A 6,340-nucleotide genomic window follows, 5' to 3' on the forward strand; every position below is an offset into this window, starting at 1 on the left:
CAGCATGCAGAGGGAGGGGAAGCCCTTTAAAATGATCATCACCATCTATCTCTGCTGGTTTATAAGGTGACAGTTTCATATATGGACCAAATGGGGGTTGGAGGTGGGCTGGGCTGCGGTCAAGGACAGACAAGGGAGGGGAGTGTTGGAGGTGCTGGTGGTAGACCGGGACAAATCTAAAACATTGCTAAACAGAGACAAAAGGCTGACAATTGCTAACTGGGGCCTGGGGAAGTCTAATGTACTGTAATAACAGTCTAATATACTGTAATAACAGTCTAATATAATGTAATAACATAGTCATAAATTACTTTGAACAAATGAAATAATTAATTATAGTTTCATTTCCCATAAAATAATGATTCTCTACACACATAAACTTATCCTTGAAAGGGGAGACTGGGTGAGTGTGCGTGAGGTGTGTTAAAGATAATGAGCAGATGTGTCTGTGCCTGTCTGTGTGTTCTGGAATGTATTACACAGTACCCAGGAAGATTGGGAGGATTTCCTTATGTACATTTATGTGTATATGTGAGTCTTCATGCGTGTGTTTATTAAACAACAGTGTGTGTGTGTGTGTGTGTGTGTGTGTGTGTGTGTGTGTGTGTGTGTGTGTGTGTGTGTGTGTGTGTGTGTGTGTGTGTGTGTGTGTGTGTGTGTGTGTGTGTGTGTATTTATATCTCTGCATCGTCAGTGACATAACTGAGCCTGAGACTTGGGCTCCGCTCTGCAGCTGTTAAGGGGGGCTGGACTCTCAGGCTTAAGTAACACAGAGGCCCAAAGTTCACTGGAGCAGCGCCAGGAACCACACACTGAGGTGCTAACACGCACAGAGGTACACACAGACAACTTGACCACACACACAAAGGAATACGCACACACAGAGAAAGGCGTACACACACACACAAACTTAACTGCACTACAGGTCCTATTTTGGTCTCTTTCTCTCTCATACCACAGCTACTCTTAGCACACATTTCAACAGCACTCTTGATTGCACACATTTCACTCACTCTTGATTGCACTAAACTGAAGATGTATTATGATTGTGATTGATTGGTTATCTATATAATGCAGCTATGTTTTGTGGTGCTAGGCCTAGGCATGTGTCATGCAGGTCATAAGACGCGACCCAGAGCGTCCTGGGTGAGGTCAGTCAGTGAGAGGAGAGGAACCCACAGGGATTACTAGGATTTACTGAGCAAATCTACTCAACAAAGCCAGCTTTCCCACCGCACATGTATGAAACCTAAGCTGACAAACTAACCACCCTGTCCTGAAACCCAAGAGTTTCTGAGAGTGAAATCACAAACTGAAAGCAGGTCTGTGAGAACACCATGGTTGCTATAGGGCCTTGTGAACACCTGCCACTAAAGCTCTTCTCTAGTTTCATTGGTTGTCAGTAGCCATGCCATGTTGATACCTTAAAGCTGGTGGCGTTGGTTGTCTTATTGCATTGGCTTGATATAGCTTGCCTGCTCCCAAGAACTCGGGAACGCGCCTGTGGGACTTTGTGGCGCTTAGTGAGCGCTGGTTACAGCAGGCCAAGAGCTCTCTGTCATAAACTGTGGCTGTCATTGGCTGTGCTTTCTGTGGGCTACTATAGGCTATTCTAAAATGAACAGGTCAGATTAACACAGATCCCCCTTAAAGGCTAATCGACACATCAAAACATTTCAAAAGCAGCAACAGCTGGAATCTGTGATCAAAACGTGTAATGACAGAACTATAAAAGGCATAGCCATGGGGATGTGGTAACAACATCTATGTTCCGGCGTCCTGACTGTTCCATGTTTTTTTATCAGGCACTGAAACATGAGCACACCATCCGCCTGACCGTCCATGCCCCAAATTCCTTGGGCATCAGCCCCGCAGGGTGGCAAATGAACACAGCCTGTCTGGTCCCTCCCAGACAGCGCATGTTCCAGCAGCCCACCCAACCGCCACAGGAGCACAGATTACTCATCCCTGCCTGATAACTGATGGCCTTTTCGGCCAACGAGACAAGTCCGCGGGGCCGGGGCCCTGACGCAGTGAGATCCGATCCGTGACCTATGCTCTTTAGCCCCACACAACCCCTCACTCTCTCCCCAGGCCTGGGGCCCATATGTCCTATGCCTCGTTCCTGGCGAGGGTTAGGGTTAGGGTCAGGGTCAGGGTTAGGGTTACATTCCCTTTGAAGGTAGTCTTACTCCAGGCTGTTCACCCGACCTGGCGGCATCCCAAGTCGTTATGTAATTCCCCAACTGCATTATGAACATCACTGGCAGTACAGTATCCTACCTGACCCAAGAGATATGCTAATTCCTGAGGTTTAGGCCTACATAACAAATATAGAACTTAACACAGGGACTGCCCTGATAGGCCTACATTCACTTGTTGAGGCAATAGAGCGCATAAATAGTTAATTCTGATCTGACAGTTGAACCACTTTTGGTGACCATCAATGTTTGTTCTTTACTTTGAAGTTGGGATTAATTGTAGGACTGTACATTCTATGATTTATGTAATTGTATCAATATTTTGGCATAGTCATTCTAAATAGGTTACAGAGTAGGCCTACAGACTGACTGGCTGCTACAAAGTTGACAATCCCCCCCCCCCCCCCCCATGTGACAGTATAGATAGGCTACACTTGAAGTTGAGTCACGCCTAATTCCAAAAGAGGGAGAGAATGTTTGTGTGTGTTAGTGTGTGTTTATAAACAAAGGGAACATCCAAAAGTACAAATTCTCAAGACCCGTGTGTTTCTTGTTATTGTTGTTGTTTTGATGACAGTGGTTGGGAGGAGAATGAATGAGTGTGGAGGAGAGGAGAGGAGAGAAGGAGAGCGTTTGTCGCTTACCTTCCACCCAGCCGAACTGTTACTGTCGCCTTTGTCTTTGAAGTACGGCACACATCTCACCATCCAGTCATAAATCTGAGACAGAGTCAATCTCTTGTCCGGCGTGCTCTCTATGGCTTTAGTTATCAGGTCAGCATATGATAGATTCCCCCATGCGTTCCTGCGCGACGAAGACTTCCGTGGAGTCTGCGGACCTGGGCCGCTGGTGCCGAGTGCGCCTGAAGTGGTCGTAGGGGAGTGGGAGGAGAGCGGGGAGCCTCCGTTCTCCTGTCCGGACAGCAGTCCTTCGGCCGTAGGGCTGTTGCTGTTCTGGTGGTCTGCTCCCAGGCTGGAGCTGGTGCCATTGACGTTGATGGCCATGGAAGTGGCATGTTGTTCCTCTTCGTCATCCTCTTCCTCGGGTATAATGTCAGTGTCGTTGCTTTCTGGTTTCCCCGCATTGGACTCGGGTCGGGGCAACGGCCAGGTGCATGATCTTGGCCGTTTTTGTGGCTCGAAGTCTGGGTCTATGGCCACGTCCAACTCATGGAGAGGGCTGGGAGTTGGGATCTCGGCCATCTCTCCTTCAATTACTAGCTCGTCCCCGTTGCCCGCTGATAAAGTCAGTAGATATGTAGTGGAGACCTGTCAAAGTTGCATTCCATGAATGCACGCCCCCGTCCTTTGTTGCTATTCCAGACCAGCAGTCCCCAAGGGTCACTGCAAACTCCGCGCGAATTGATCAATTAAATCCTCTGTATTACAAAAAGAGCACCAATATGCTGTTCGGGGTGGATTTAAAACGTAGAATGTCGTGGACTATTATAAGTGTATTAACACCATAACTGGTAAACTATGGCTATTCTCCTTGAAAAGCAAGCCACAGCTACTTCACGTTTGACAATCACAACAGTTCAAAACGGGTTGCTGCATGGTCATGGTATTTCTCCTAGACTGGGGCAATGGTAATAATAACAGTATAGTGTGTACAGTTCGGTTCACGAGTAAATTATAAACGGTGTACCACGGATTCGTTCATCAATGAGCGGATTACGCGTTCCTTCCTTGCACGTTCAAGATCAAATCCCGCACTGTTTCAAAATAACTGAATACACCTATTGGCACCGTGAAAGTGAAGCTGTGGCCAGGACACAGTGCAGCCCCCCTCTACGTTCAGGGCTGCCACGGATAAACGCGCTATGGTGAATTCGATGGCTGCAACACCAGCGATTAATCCCCGCATAGTTCTATTCCAATTGTCATTGCTGCCATTTGAACAAACTCCCTTTCGCTTCCAAGTCCTTTTTACTACCAGACTGCACACAGGAAACCTGCGTTTGTTGTCAGTGTCGACAGAAAAACGAAAAGGAAAGGAATAACCGAAAATGATATCTCAGTCTATTCAACGTCGCCTTTACTGACCACGCAGCACAGTTGGTATGGAAAACGAAACGCCACCTCACTCTCAGTTACAGTAGCCTATCTCTCCAGCAGCACACATAAACACTAACCTATCTGCTTAGCATATTCCGTCTTAAGACAGCCCTCATCAAGCTCGAAGTTATACAGCAACAGCAGCAATAGGCTAGTAGCGTTGCCACCCCCACTGAAAAGGCAAGCCCCCTGGATTCAGTATACGAGATCGCCCTTTAAAGAGACACCGCTCCTAAGCAGTCTACAGCATGTGCGCACTAAAGCAGTGGAGGCTGCTGAGGGGAGGACGGTTCATAAAAACGGCTGGAACAGAGCAAATGGAATGGCATCAAACACATGGAAACCATGTTTGATATTTGATACCATTCCACCAAATCCGCTCCAGCCATTAACACGAGCCCATTCTCCCCAATCAAGACGCCACCAACCTCCAGTTGTCAAGGCAAGCAGTGTGTGGAAGGGACACATGTCCCGGCATGTTGAGGGATACAGAAATAGAAAGACAGATCGTCAAAATATTATTTTACACCGATAAGAACACAAAGAATATTCAAAGTTGGACAGAGGACATTCATATTTAATTCCAAATAATTGTATTGCTCCTTCTGGAAATGTTTACAATTCATAAGCTAATGACATTAGGACAATAATTTATACATATTGTTGACACATATTATTGTTGCCACTTCCTCTGTAGCACACTATTACAATGTAACAACTGACATGCACATGTGAAACAACATAGGCAAATACCAGCAAGGTGTGTTTATTTTCCTCGTGTTGGGTATTACACTTCGTTCATGACATGCACATGTCATGCATTCTATCAAATATGTCAATGAAAGTCTTTCAGTCAAATTGAGTAATTTTATTTTAATGACAGTCTCTTTAAAAATGTCTATCACTTGTCCCTTTAATCCGTGAGCATGGGTGTCAATCAATCTCGACAGCGCGCGCAGAACACGCCCCCTTCAAGACAGATCGACCGCTTCAAACATATGACGTCATTCCATTTATAATCAAGCGATAAGGGAAGAAATCCTATACGGTTCTCCGTTCTGTAAAGTGATGCTTCGGAGTGATCTCCCTCCCTCCCTCCCCCCCCCACCACCTCCTTGTCTGTACGAAAATATCAGCAGTAGCCAGCCTACATACGTCCTTGTCTGTACGAAAATATCAGCAGTAGCCAGCCTACATACGTCTTTGTTCCAGAGAAGATGTGTAAATTGCCGGCCCACCTTGCAGGGACACGCGATCTCGATTTCTGTAATCCGTACAGAAATGATCGTGTTCCACCAGTGCGAACTGCGCTGTATTCATCAATGAATTCTTGGAACGGTTGGTATTGATTATGACTGGATAATAACAATCCGATATAATATTTCAGAGAAAACATGCACACATCCTGCAAGGCATTACTTGTGTAGTTATGGCTTTGAATTTCACATGGAAAACATCCACACTATTTCGTTTATTATGATAACAAAGGAAATAGATACACATGCATACAAAACGAACACAAGAACCACACACACACACACACCACACACACACACACACACAACACACACACACACACAGTTCCTCTTTGTTCCTCCTGTCCCAGCTATATAAAGAGGAATGGCTGATACAGCAGTTTGGTGCCTGTGAATAGCTGCTGCAGTGGAGGGTTAACTGCGGGGTGATGTCACCTAGGTCCTAAGGCTGTACCAGTCACCTGGAGCTCCTAACAGTCTGAAACGGCCCGACCTAAGTTGGCACAATGTTTTTAGGCATCAGAGAGAGGAAAGGGCCACAGGAGGTGGATGAATGAATGCTTCTGTAAGCTGTTGTAAGAGGACAGTGTAAAAGAGAGAGAGAGCAGTGAGAGAGAGAAAAGGTGTGACAGGTAGTCTTGCTGGTTGAATTGAAAACAGTGTCATCCTCCAGGGGTGTATTTATAATGATCACATCACAGCATTGTCAGATGTGTCATTTCAGGCCAAGAACATGTATAGCTGTTTGAAGTGCGTACTGTCATTGCTCCTGTCACTTTTACCTGTCCCCACCTGCTGTGACCTCTGATGTCACTCACCACATCAC

The 6,340-nt window shown here is 46.2% G+C and overlaps 1 pseudogene; it reads right to left on the reverse strand.

Moving 5' to 3' along the window:
- Positions 1-2,630: 2,630 nt before the first annotated feature.
- LOC145879881 (forkhead box protein O3 pseudogene) lies at positions 2,631-4,427 on the reverse strand (annotated as a pseudogene).
- Between the last annotated feature and the right edge of the window lie 1,913 nt (positions 4,428-6,340).

Source organism: Salmo salar, chromosome 06 (genome assembly GCF_965601325.2).
Source record: "Salmo salar chromosome 06, fSalSal1, whole genome shotgun sequence".
Classification (NCBI taxonomy): Eukaryota; Metazoa; Chordata; class Actinopteri; order Salmoniformes; family Salmonidae; genus Salmo; species Salmo salar.